Source organism: Cyanistes caeruleus, chromosome 14 (genome assembly GCF_971803275.1).
Source record: "Cyanistes caeruleus chromosome 14, bCyaCae1.hap1.1, whole genome shotgun sequence".
Lineage (NCBI taxonomy): Eukaryota > Metazoa > Chordata > Aves > Passeriformes > Paridae > Cyanistes > Cyanistes caeruleus.
In genome coordinates, this window is record NC_141714.1 from 16,631,997 (window position 1) to 16,645,876 (window position 13,880).

At 39.1% G+C, this 13,880-nt stretch overlaps 1 protein-coding gene and 1 long non-coding RNA gene across 5 annotated transcripts in view; both read left to right on the plus strand.

The window, feature by feature from the left end:
* Positions 1 to 13,880, plus strand: part of DACH2 (dachshund family transcription factor 2) — a 245,090-nt gene that overhangs the window by 12,296 nt on the left and 218,914 nt on the right. The window lies entirely within an intron of this gene.
* LOC111928765 (uncharacterized) lies at positions 1,048 to 3,766 on the plus strand. The gene is made up of 3 exons (XR_002864285.2): positions 1,048 to 2,953; positions 3,222 to 3,324; positions 3,556 to 3,766. It is a non-coding gene; the product is annotated as an uncharacterized LOC111928765 (long non-coding RNA).

The following is a 13,880-nucleotide window of genomic DNA, read 5'->3' on the forward strand; positions in this document are numbered from 1 at the left end:
ATAGCATAAATGCCTTATTTTTGTTGTTTTTTTTATGAAATTTAGCTATTAACAAATTAAATGCCTGGCTGGGATGAGCATCTCTGCTGCTTAGTCTCACATGTAAGCCAGCTGTGTAAGGGGATTACTCTACCAGGTCTGCATTTCATTTAAGTAGTGTGTTATATTAGGGTCTGAATGTGCCTATTCTGTGATCATTTTCCCCCATCCTTGGCTGTCACAGAATTTCTCTTTGACATCTTCAGGTTCTTGTGGCCACACAGCTTCATCTTTCTTCCTCATCTAGATTGACCTGTCATTCAGAAAAACAACGCAATAACTCAATGCACAAACAGCAGACACCACTCGCAGGTTTCATTGTTGTGTTGGCTACTGAGTTGTCTTAAAAACTTTAAAAGAGTCTTTTAAGCTCAAGAAGTTAAAGATTTTCTTGACCATTGGTGTTTGTTTGGATTTCTTTGATGCTTCTGTTGGCTCTTCCGTTTCCAGAATAATCCCCTGTAGTATCTAGTGCTATGAGAATTTGAGTGAAAGGAAGCAAGTTTACACACAGTAGATGAGCAAAGAGTATTTTTGTTTAAGTGTTTAGGTTGATTGCTTAGTTTGGTTTTATGACTATGGGCAAAATTTGGAAGTTCCTGTTTTTTGCTGTTGGTTTTTCATAATGTCCTGGCCCAGCCAGTGCTTTCTGTGTAAGACTGCAGAGGAGACTGAATAAACATAAAGGCTTTGGATCTCTCATGGAGGAGGAGATTGCTTTGCTTTGTCTTTTTGACTCACTGCAGGTGAAATCCTGCAGTGGAACCATTAAAGAACCACTCTTCCAAGTGTTTTCACTGATTTTTTTCACAGTAGCATAGAAAGCATCCAAATCTCCATGCGTAGCCATGAATTAATATGCAAGTTTGAGGGCCACATCAGGAAACATTTCATGCAGATTTGCAAGTGCAATTATGAAACAATCCTTGAGACATCAGTTGTATCCCCTGTGCATTTGGTGAATCTCATGTTTGGACAGATTTTTATTAAGTCCATGTATTTTTATAGAGAAAGTGCATAGAATCCCAAACCTTTCCAGTGAAGATCTGTGTATCTGCATTTCTGTGATGGAAGGCACTACACGGGCCAGGAGCAGTGAGAGTCAAGAGATGTTTATTTGCATTACCTGGTAAACACTTGTCAAGAATCAGGGATTACAGGGTGAATAGGAATATTAATTTTTTCCATTGTTTACCAGTGGTGATAAATACAAACCATTTTAGTATAGGGAATACTGGAAACTTGTTGCTGTGCATATATTTTACGTTGCTGATATTCAGAAATCCTTACTTCGAGCATAATCATATTTCATGTATTTGAGACTAGGTTATTTTTAATTGGGGAGTGGATTTTAATATTCTAAGTGGAGGTGACTGCATGGATGGAATAGTTAAAAATAATTTCACGGACCTTAACAGTTTAAAAAGTAGTAAACTGTTATTTATTACGTATTTAATTAGCACATAGATTTTATAGAGGTTATGGCATCATCCTGGCTATTTAGCCAAATCTTGATTTACTCTTGCAGAATTCAGGAAAGACTGAAAACATCATGAAGGGCAAAGCACCAAGCCCCTGTATTTGTGTGAATGCTGTACAAACCCAAATGGTGGTTGGTGATTAGCAATTCACATGTGCACCTGGCTTTTCTGGGAAATCCTGTGCATCTCTGAAGGGGAATGGCCATTGGTGGGCTATTTATGACTCTGGTTTTGGTGGAAAATTCGGTCTTGTGTGTCATTTAGACTTTGTGACACGTGTAGCCTCCCAGGGCCTAATGACTTGTCTGCAGATGGGCTGTTATTTATTACAGTCATGTAGAATAAAATTGATTGTCTTCTAAAATTAATTTTTCATTTGCCTCCAGCTCTGCTTTAATAGAGGACACACAGTTGCCTGTTTGCAGAAATACTGTTTAATCACATTAATATCTCAGCCCCCCAGGCTGGTGAAGATAATTGTACAAACGAACAGCAAAATCTGTATCTTTAACTTCTTTTTATGATTAAATTATGCAAATGACTTATCTCCTGCCCTTCCAAGCACTAATCATCTAATTAGGAATGATGTGTTAAAGGGATGGTTTTGAATCAGGAGAAGGGGAGAACGGAGGAAGCAGAAAATGGGACCTGACAATGAAACTGCTGAAAGTACTATAGCAGTACAAGATAAATTTGTGTATGTGTTCAAAAAGCAATAATAAAGGCTTGCTGTGCTATTTCTAGTCCTGTTCTATTGCTGTTTTTCTTAAGAGGATTTGTGTCTGATCTTTGCCTATAATTTTCCATATTAACTTTCAATTCTATATTATTATTGTTGTTATTAACTTAGTACTTTCTCTTCTGGTTCTCATAAACAATGAGTGCAACTGTCTCTGCGTTTGGCTTTAGTAATAGAATGGTTTGAAAGACAGAATATGTTTATTTGTAGTTTGTTTTTTATCAGAGTGCTTGTCCTTGTACTGGTAGATGTCCTGAGCCTGTTAAATACTTCACATACCTCAGTCTCTCTTTTTTGAATACTTAACTGCTGGTTAAAGAAACTTAAAGCTTTGCATTTTAATATAGAAGTGCAAGTGTCCAAGTGAAGAGGGTGCTCATCTCTTCAGTGTCCTGTGTCTTGTTTGTGGAGTTTCCCTTCAAGTAAAATCCTTTAAATTTAGATATTTAAGCTATCATAAATGTATATTTTAAGGATATTTAGATGAAATAATCATGCCTTGATTTCTTCAAGTATTTAAGCCCAGCTTGCTCAGTTTCTTTTTCCTATTCCATAAGCATATTCTGGTTTTTGCAAGTTACGCCTTTATAAGCAGATCCTCCTGCTTAAGGCCCATTCCCACATTGGGCCCAAACTATCAGTGTGTACGAGATGAAGAAACCAACTCATACCAGATGATAGCCCTGAGAGCTTGGTAATGTGTTTGTTCTTGTTTTCCCTTTATTCAATTATTACTGTACTTTCTGTACATGATTAAAGTGCGGCTAACTGATAAAATAAGAATATTCTAGAGATTTAACTGAAATTTCAGGTATTCCTCTATGAGAATGTATGAATTTCTTTATAAACGTGTTAAAGTATTCATGCATGAGAGTGTATGAATTCATAGGATGCTGTATGTAGGTAACCAGTACCTTCCACATTCCCCAAGACATCTTCCAACGTGTGCCTTGTTCTTCAAGGAACCTTAGCTTCCCTGCCTGTGTGTCATTCTTGTGCCCCCGTGTATTGATACAATCTGAGGAGTTTAACTTCGCCAGGAAGGTGTGAAACACTTTTACCAAGGTAGGTACCCCTCCCCCAAAGAAGCCAAAAGCAAGGATGTCAAAATAATCTTTTTGTAAGTGCTTAGGCGTATGTCACAGGGATTTAAGAAGGATGAAAAACCTCACACAAATGAGTTTTAAAAAATTAAAATGCTGACTGGGGCAGATAATCTGGCTTTTCTGTGTTGTTTTTGGATGGTTTAGCATAAAGAATGCAAGTTCTGACACTGCTTCCATTTGTCTGACACAGACGTAAATTGCTGGTGGAATGTTTTCATAAACACTTCATGGATGGGAAGGCTTCACTTCTTTCTGTACCTTCCAGCAATAGGATTGATTTAAATCAGTTCACATCTGTCTTTGTATACTCGTCATTATTCCCTCAAATTCTTCTCAAAAGGAAAGTTGAGACCACCTTGTTGAAGAGGATTTGCACCAAGTCTTCGTGCCTGAATATTTCTGTAAGTAACATATAAGGTCTAAATATATTTTAGCAGAGTTATAGGAGACTGAAGAAGGACATGGGATTCCTAATTGCATTAAAAGGTTCTGGGACCCATTAGGCATTTTGACACGGTGCTGGAGTCCCAGGCCAGCTCACCACACCAAGGCACCACGCCAAGGGTGGGAACAGCTCCTGAATTGAGCAGCAGGACTGAACCTTAGAGCTGCTGCCCTACAGCACGTTAAGCTGTCAGCGCAGGGAAGGGGTAAAGGACGAGGAGGAGGCACTGTGTGGGTTCCAGGACACATTTATTATCCAAAGGGGTCAGGGACGAAGAGCCCCAGGGCCTCTCTGCTGGCGATTAAATACTGGGAGGTTTCAGGGCGTGGGTACAAATTTTTAACCCACAGGGGGTGGAGCATGAGGCAGGGTTTATAACCCAGGGACCAATAAGGGAAGGGGGGAGGAGAGAACAGGTCACATGGGCCAGTGGGGCACTGAGGGTCAGGGATTGACAGAGGGGTGGAGCAATCAGGGATTGGCCCAGTGGGATTGACAGGGAAGGGTCTGGAAGAAGGGGTGGGGTTGCTGTGACAGGCAGGGAAGGTTTGGGTATGAGGGGTTGGGTCACATTATGGGCAGCGTAGGGGAGGATACAGTTTGGGGGCAAACCAACTCTGGGTAACGGGAACAAGCTGTACAGCCATAAATTAACAAACTACTAAATTAAACACACTCCGCAATAGGATTTAAATCGCAGTGAGGGCTTTGAGCAGAGCTGTTATCCTTTGGTACTCCTTTGGGTAGGAGTTCTATGATAATTAAGGAATGAACAATCCTAGACTACTTTCCTCTGTGTCTTTTTGATTGGCTGGATCCAGACACCACAAGAATAGATAGAAATAGAGGCTTTGTGCTTAGGGTTGATAGTGTTTGATAAGTCAATGGAGAGCGTGCTGGACAGCATCCAGCTGCCATTCTTTGTGTGGCTGAATTTCCTAAGCCTGATGGCTTTTGGCCAAGGTGTTTTAGTCTGTAGGACAGTGGTACTGAGGTCAGGATTCCTGAGATGGGCATCTGCTGAGAGACCATTTGTAGATGGTTTTAGAATCAACAAGGAATCTAGAAACTCCTGTAATCTGTAGCCTGCATTTCCCGACTCTCAAACACAGGCAGATTGGCTGAAGGTAATCTGCAGTAAGGACTTGGATATCTTTTTCTTTTCTGTGTCTGCACATGCTCAGGGCTTTATCTTACCCAGCTGCTCATTCAGATGTTTTTCTTATCTCTCCACTGGGCAGTTTGCACTGAGTAATGATATGTGACAACAGATGGTAGATAACAATTTATTTTATGAATTAAGTTGGTCTTGCAAGTTGAACAGGAAAGAATTCTTCTAAGACTTCCCAATTAATGGGTACAGTGGTGAAGCCATCTCGTTATTTTTCTTGGTGTTCAGAAAGTGTTGAGTCATTTAACTTCTGTGAGTTCTTCCTCTTGGTGGTTGGAGTTTTGGGCTTACCTAGAGTGACCAGTTCTCTGTGCTGACATAAATGATGGTTGCTAAAGCATCCAGCAGCGTTTCTTAACATGGTCAAATTGTGAAGTCTTTTAAATGTGAGAGACTTCAGACCAATCTTGACCTTTCTGATTACTGCTCATGCAGGGCATGGTGAGAGAAGTGGAGATGAGTGTTTGAATTACTCTCATGCTTAATGGTCTTGTACTTTGTGAAGGAAAGGATTATACCCAAGTAAACAGCAGGAAAGTTAATACCTACTACTTTCTTTCCTCTTTTGTTTTGATTTTTCTTTCTCTTACGATCATTCAAGGCAAAGACTATTGCAATATTAATCAAGTTACATATTAAAATAATTATTGCACAGAACACTAAACTGTTAGGTCCTTCCTCTAGCGTGATCTTGCAGCAAATCCTGTATCAGTGGTAAGGTCTAGGCCAACTGTGACAATTAAGAGCAATGAGAGTTCTTACAGAGGAGTGGTTGTAGTTATTGATTTGTCTGCTAATTTCAACTTAATTTAGTCTAGAAATCCAAATTAATTCCTTTCTATGGTCTTATTATGGGTTTGGGTAATTGAATATTTCTGTAGAAACACATAAGGCTGTCTTTGGGCTGAGGTTTTGGCAAATATTAAGAAATAAAACAGAAATATTCAAGGATCCAGACATCAGTGTACATTATATGATGCACAGTTTCTGGAATTTTGGGTAATACGGAATGAAGCTGTGTTGGACAGGTTTCCATGACTTCCCAAGAATAATGTGAAGATCTTTCTTCATTCATATGGTTGAAACTCCAGTGTGATAAACAGAAAACAACAGTCTCTGCTTTCCATTGCAGTAGGGTGCCCACTGCTTCATCTCTTTTTTTCAGAGCCTGACAGTGCATGAGCATGAAATGACACCCTGAGCATATTTGTGTGGTCAATTTAATATATTCCCAGAGCTCTGCTGTTTCTTAAAAGTTATAATCTTTGATCTTGGTATTTCAGAAATAGCTGAACTTGTACATTTAATGACTCACAAACGTTAGAGAGGTCATCTTTCTTCATGGGCCTGTGGTTAGCTGCCCATGACTCAGTGTTGTTCAAGCTGGAATATGCAATGGTTTTCAAATTGCAGCTGCATGAAAGTGTTGTGGGAAAGTGTGTGGAAAAAACACTTGGAAGTACTGGGAGGATGCACATCCCCCTTTAAACTGTGGAGGCTGTACATAAATTACCCTTGGAGCGTCCATTCTGCCAAAGTAACCTCTCTTGATCATATTCTGCGTATTTTAAGAATCAGGAGAAATAAGTGGTCGTTAAAATAAGTAGTGATCCATAAAAAGGTGAAGTTGGGATTTCAGGGCTCTCCAGACACCTGAGTTAATTCTTCTCTAGGAGTTGTTTTGGTTCCTGCAGACTCTGGTGTTGACGTCCTTGTTGTCTGCCATGTATCATGGAGAGCAGGACTGGGGAAGAGTTCATCTTGTATTTTTTAAGTGGATTTTTTGCCCAGTTTTGCAGTTGGTACCCTTCTGTATGTGCAGGAGATATTTAGTATTGTTATTAATATCTTGGAAGGTTAATGTCTGGTTTTGGCAGTGGACAGAGCAATAGTTTGAGAGTGGTGAAGGTGCCTAAACTGTGCCCCTCTTTATGAAGCATGGTGGTTCACGTGTCTTCTCTTTACTTGGCTGCTAAGCTTCAACCCTCTGAAATAGGGATGGGGCATATCAATTCTGGATCCATTCAAATATAAACACATTGCCTGAGGGCTCTTTATGTAGTTCCTTTTACTCAGAAAACAGTAAGATGTGTCACAACTGGATCTTGTCTCTTCACATTTGAGATCAGACTCGTGTCTCTGTGTCTCTAAACCTGTACAGGCAGCCTGCTTGTAAAATTGTGTGTCTGAATAGTTAGCAAGGAGCAGCAGGATTCCCAACAAGGCATTGTTGGGAATTGTTCGGCATAGTCTGTGGGACAGACAGAAAACAGTGATATGGGACTCTGTAGGTTCAAGAGGCGCTTTCATCTTGGAAACTGTCAGGGGAAAAGTGAAAAAATGACAGCAGAAGTATTCAGGAGCATTGGCCATGTGATTATATTTTTTTTTTTTTAGCCTCCCAACACTGAAAAATTCTTATTTAATGGCATAATATATTCACCTTGGGTAAGCAATTAAAGATAATTAAAAAAACCAAACCAAACAGTCACTCTGTGTGTGAATGCATAATATGAAATACATATGTAATGATCTAGAAAAGTAAGATATGAATTCCATAGTGCAGTTCTTTTGGGCTGGAGAGTTGCTCTGATTCCACTTCAGATGTTAAGAATGAATTTTTAGAAATGTAATAATCTTTTTATATGGCAAAAAACAAACTTTAAAGGAAAGAACCTTTCCCTGTAACACATTTTTAATAAATTTCTTCTTATTTTCCTGAAGACAATTGGAGAGAGTAAGTCATGAGTATAGGTACTATGAAAAAAAATACATTCTGAAACTCCTTTGAGTTCAGCAGCTTTCCCAGAAGATTCTGGGAATAATTTCTGTGAACTGGAGAGCCTTGGGTTGTTCCCCAGCTGGTCAGGAAGGAGCTGGTTCCATTCCTGGTTGGACACGGTCTGTACCTTGCTGGAGGAATTGGTTTTCTTTGAATCCATCTCACTTTATGCTGTGGATTTGCAGAACTGAGGTTGCATTTGATTCTAGAAATCCAAGCACTTTTTAACAGGTAAAAATTCCCAGAAATGTATTATGCCTGGACAAAATGATGTAGTACGGATTTTTGCATGAGAAATTACTGTATTTTTATTTTATTTTTCTATACATGTGCTCTATTTATACTGTATAACTCATAAACTAAATTTTCAAAAAGAACATTTATTAATCATAACTAAGTTGTGTTTGCATTTCTGTGGCACTAAGCATTGTGGTAATCTCAGGAATTCCCCAAGGTATTAATTCTCCCTGGGCACTGGATGTTAAACTGCTCCAGTAGTTTGTGAATCTCAGATCTTCATTTTCAGGTAATTGACAAAAAGCATGAAGAGCAGCTATATCCCCAGGGCCTCCTGAGAGTCTCTTGGTTACTGGGGCAAGAGGAGTATTTCAGTGGCTGGTTTGGAAAACTTCAGCCAGAGTCACTCAAGGTCAGAGGAAAGTTGGACACTTCAGAGAAACAAAATCCAGAGAGGCAGCTCTTCCCCATAGCCTGGAATTACAGCAGCATACAAGGTGCAGCTTTACAGAACTCTGTAATAGTAACTCTGTTTTATTATGGGATGAAGGTGAAAAATACTTTCCAGATTTTCCCCTTTATGTTTTCATCATAACATCAGTCTTAAATTTTGCTATAGGAAAAAAAAATGAGGTTTTTTTTATCTCTTTATTCTCCTAGTACAAGCAATTTAGAGCTTGGGGGTTGCTTCTTTTTAAACCCTTGATACACTTCAGAATCAAAGTGTGAAGTATAACAGATTGATAAATTCAGTCTCTGGATCTTTGTCCTAAATTAATTTATCTTTCCAAAAATTTATATGCGAACTCAATTGGAATTAAAATTGAAAAATCCAAATAAGTTGAGCTTTTCACATCTGTGGTTACATAGAAATAGGGCTTCACTTCATGATATTAAACAGCAAATTACTGGTTTATTCCTAGACCAGACAGATAATCTTTCTCAGCATAGTCTGATTTTATCATTTATAGTTCTGTGAATATCCCATATAATTTGCACTTTGCAGATAATGTACACTTCTGAAGATCTTCACCATGGAATTTGTATTTTGTTTTTGTGGTAAGAAGCAGAGAAATAGGGAACAACCCTCTCATCATTTATGTATCATGACCCAGCATCTTGGAGCCTTGGGCTATTATTTCAAAATCCAATATATTCAAACTTTGGCCTCAGAGAGCAGTAGGATCAGTACACAAGAACAATAGAGTGATAAATATAGATTTTTCATTAAGGAAAAGACTATATCCTGTCACTTTTGAATCAGTGTTGGAAGGAGGATCAGAGAATTCATAGCCTCCTATAGGCTCAGGCATTGTTTTTGTTCCAAAAAAGGGCTTTTCCCAGCCTTTTCACCTTGCTGTGAGCAAGGCACTGCTGCCATGCAGAAATAACATTCTAATATATGCTCAAGGAGGGATCCACTAACACTGTGACATTAATTTAATGCAAGTCAGTTTTGAGCTGTGCATAATGAGCAGGAGATGTGGAGCCCTGCTCATTCCCAGAGCCGGCTCCAGGTGCAGCACCTTGGCTCGGGGTAAGCTGGGCTCCCTCTCCCTCCTGCAGCAGAAATTTGCTCTTTTAGTCAGATTATACACAGGATCATTCCCAGGAGCACAGAAACCCCGGATTTCTAGGATAAAACAGGGCTCCTGGATGGATGGCATATGCTTTTAGGCATCTCCTGGATGAATGTCCATATGTACGTGGAAGCACACCACCCCCACGGAGGAGGGGGATCTGCTTCAGTTCTAGAAATTGCTGAACTCCTCAGAGCTGTTAACACATGTTACGTTCTGGGAGACTTTCTGATTCTAGGAATGCTTTTTGTTTAAACAGATTTTGCACTCAAATTTCCTTAAATAGAGCAGCTGTGATAGTGTACAAACAGAATTTATGCTGAAAAGTAATTCTTGTGCTGTTTGTTTCATTCTCAACGAAACAATTTATGTTCTCCTTTTGAACCCCACAGTCTGATGCTTGTTACTGGAGAATGCACCAGTGAAAAGTTCTGGTTTATGCAGTAAATTTGTGATTTTTGCTGGGCTCAGATGCCACAAAAGCATTTTAACCTCATCTGTCAATATGTGTGTACCTACTTAACCACACGTACTTGAGATTTGAATGTAAACAACAATGTTGGGGAGGGCTTGGGTTGGACTTTGGATCTATATGGTGATTATATATTGCTGTTGTACCTTTTGGAAGTTTACAGAGGAGACCTGTGTTTGGTTTGGTGGGAGGGAGGAGGTGGAATGATAAATTATGGCATTGCTTTCCACGTCCTGACAGGGAGATGGTTTATTCTGTATTGTTATCAATGAGAAAATAAAATCACAAAAATAATATTATTTCAAAAGTTTTCTGCTTGCTTTTAGCTGACAGGTCTCAAAGTGGATATAGCTTTTTCCACCTGCAATCAAATGTAATAAACCATCTTCACTGCAGAAGTCAAATTCCTGGAAAAAAAGAAGTTGGAAGCTCACACTTACACCATAAAACCTTGTTTATTGCACCCATCAGTCTTGGAAGATATGCCCCACAATGGGGTTTGGTAAAGCCATTACAAGGTGCCGTATGAGTTCCATTTGCCTACAGTAAATAGAATGTCAGAAGTGTCAGGGGGAAATAAATATCGGGCTGGTTAAAAGGGAGCAGAGATGGCTCAAAGCATCATTGAGAGGATTGATTTATCTGGCATGCTGTAATGACTGCAGATGTGGATCTGTTATTCTAGATGAGCAATGAATTTGATGAGCTGATAACACAGGGCCAGAGAGGCCTGGTTTTAATTACTGATGAGGAATTTATTTGTGAAGCACTGTGATTTACTGAGGGTTTGTTCTGTTATTGACAGGTGACCTTGGGGCTTTTCTCTTTTGATGAATAAAAAAAACGGCATTTTTTTAAAGGAAAACTGTTTTATCAGTGCTGTGAATACAGCGAGGTCATTTTAGATAGAGTATTGTCTTTCAAACCATCTTTATATATAATTATTTTTTGCAGCAGTTGTTAATTGCCTCTCTCATTGAGATTGTTGTGTATGCTACACTTGCTACTTGAGAGACACTAATTCTGGTGCAGATTGTTGCTAGCAAGAATATGTTGAGCAGAACTTTGTGCTAGAGATCTTAAAGCAAATAACAAAAAGTCAAATTAAGCAAGTGTGTATTACTGGCTTGTTCAGCTTTTCAGCTGCATATCTTACCCTGCATGTATTAATTTTACTGTTCTGATTTTCCTTACAGACCACCAAGGAGAAAAAATACAGAGAATTAAAAGGTTTTTTGTTCGTTTATATGTCTGCTTGGGTTTGTTTTTTGTAGTAAGCATATTGTTTTAATTATTTTAAGCAGCAGCTTTTTGGTGTTGTATCCATCAGGATACACCCTTTTGTTAGACAGAAAGTTATTGACATGGCTGTTATTTTTATACACTTACTTTGCTTCATTTTCTCCTGCAGAGTATAGTTTTCTTTTTGATCTCCACATGCAATGGGAATTTTAGTTTTGACTTCTGTGCTTATGCTCTTTAGTTGTGTGCTGCACTTACAAATTAACATCAGAATAAATCAAAGTGATTTCTGTCGGAACTGTGTGCAGGTACTGTAGGTGTTTTCCAGTTTGTAAATACTGTTTGCTCTTAATTAAGTTTCTTTTTTTTTTAATAAAGTAACAATTCATTTGGACTCAGCATTTTGTTGATGTCTTGATGAAGGTACCTATGGTTTTTGGACTTGGAGGAGGAATGAGAAGAATTAGGAAGAAGTTCCTTCATTTTTTACATGAAGACAACTTCTGGAGATACTAGAGAAAAGAAAGGAGCAAAGATCACTTGGTTAAATACAGAATTACAAAACCCAAACCAAACCCACCAAAACCCTCTTTGAAGCAAACACCTCCCCTTTCCTCCCCAGCTCATACTGCAGTTTTGTTCCCTCGCTTTCCCTTGCCTTTTCTGTGGGATTTTCCATGGAAAGGGAGCAGTTAGCTAATCATGAATAACATGTATCTTATTATAAGCACTCGGTGTTTAGCTCTAGGGATAGTATTTCAATTAAATGCATCTGACAATTTTAGATCTGCTCATGACTTAAATATTGCAATTAAGCAAACTGCAGTTAATAAGAGTATTAAACAATGTTCTGTTTTACAGGTTTACTGGTTTTAGGTCTTTTTTTTTTTTTTTTGTAGAACCAATGTGGTTTTTAAACCAATGAAATATAATTCACTCGTAAAGATGAATATTTTAAGTAACAACAAAAATCTGTTTTCCACCTTTTTTGTGGGACTCAGTTCAGAATATCATGTGGGACTTCCCTGATATTAATAAAGTGAAGAGAGCTCTATTGCATGAGTTTTCAGCAGGGGTTTGGGTATTTCTGTGCAATAACTGCCAGCCCAAATTTTGGTCTGATGAGTGACCTGCAGCTGCTGAGGTCGGTTGATTTTTGTCATTGATTACAGCAGGAGATGGCTGCAGGCCACAATTCAAAGCAATTGCAGTGCTATTTATAAAAGTTGAGTTTTTTAAAATCACTTCTTACGTAGCATCTTAACATGCACAATAAATAGAACAGAATTAACAGACTTGGAAGTTTTTATAGCTTCTGTGGGACTGGGCTGAAGTTGGAAACAATGCTCCAGAAGACACATTCCTTATTGCTGCTTTCCCAAGTGCCAATCTGTGTTTTGTGGCACTGTAAGTAGCAAGGATGGAAGGGACAAATAAGCTGTTGTATAGGAACTCTGCTTGTTTAGAACAGGGTTTACTTTTTTTTTTTTCCCTCATGGATAATTAATGTGGTTCTTATTTTAAGGTTACAGTCTGCTGCTGAATTGCTTCTTGCTCTTGTGGGAAGGTTCTGTGATAGTTGCGTGAGTGAAAATAATTTCTTGTACAAAGTTTGCATTATAAATTAGCTGTGATTTTTCCCAATTTCATGCCCTTCTGTGAAAGCCGTTTTACTCTGTGTATCCTGTGATTCCAAGCTGTTGGTATGAGGGAGTTGGTGCCTTCACTCCCCTTTCATCCCTGCGTGGCCACTTTGTGATTAGTGTTTAATGCCTCTAGCTTCATTGTCTGCATTTACTGATGCCGTCAGGAAGGAGTGAAACTTGTGAATTCCAGCCCACTACAGGGAGCTGTCTCTACAAGAGGAAAATGCAGCTTTGGGTGTGCCCTGGAGTGGCTGTTCAAGGAGTGTTTGAATTTCTGTGTATGCTGTGGTGTTGGGATGACCCCACGCTGCTGCTCATCACTAAAATCTGGTGGCAGATTTTACCTACCCGTGCTGCTCTGGGCTCCAGAAAGGGATTCTGTACCTGTGTATCTGGAGCTGTAGGGATAGAGGGGTATTTATCCAGTGGGTGCTCACTTTCTGGGATGTGCAGCACTACCCAAATTTACCTACTTGCATTGCCTCTGCTGTCGCTGCATGGCGATGTGCAGCAGATGCAGCAGAGGGCCTGTGAGGCAGATGATCAAATTTATTTGGAATATGAATGTGTCTGTAGCAGTACCTTGCTTCAGGACAGTCTGTGAATAAATTTCAAGGCTCTATTCCGAATGACAATATTTTTTTTTTTCAATAATACTGTTTGATTTGAGCATGTATAAGATTGTATTTTGTTAGACGATTTTTCTAACATTTTTATCCAATCACATATATGTGTGTATGTATAAAAACCTCCTACAGCAGCCTAGAGATGTAAAAGATTTTGTACTTTTTGGATGTTTAGCTCACGAACAGCAAGGTTTTGCCCGGAGCAAGGTGGATCATGGAGCTGTTGGTGCCTCAACACTTGTATGCAGCCAGAGGAATGAGTTACTGCATCTGTCCTCATTAATGCAGAAGCCTCAGAACAGGAATTGAGACGT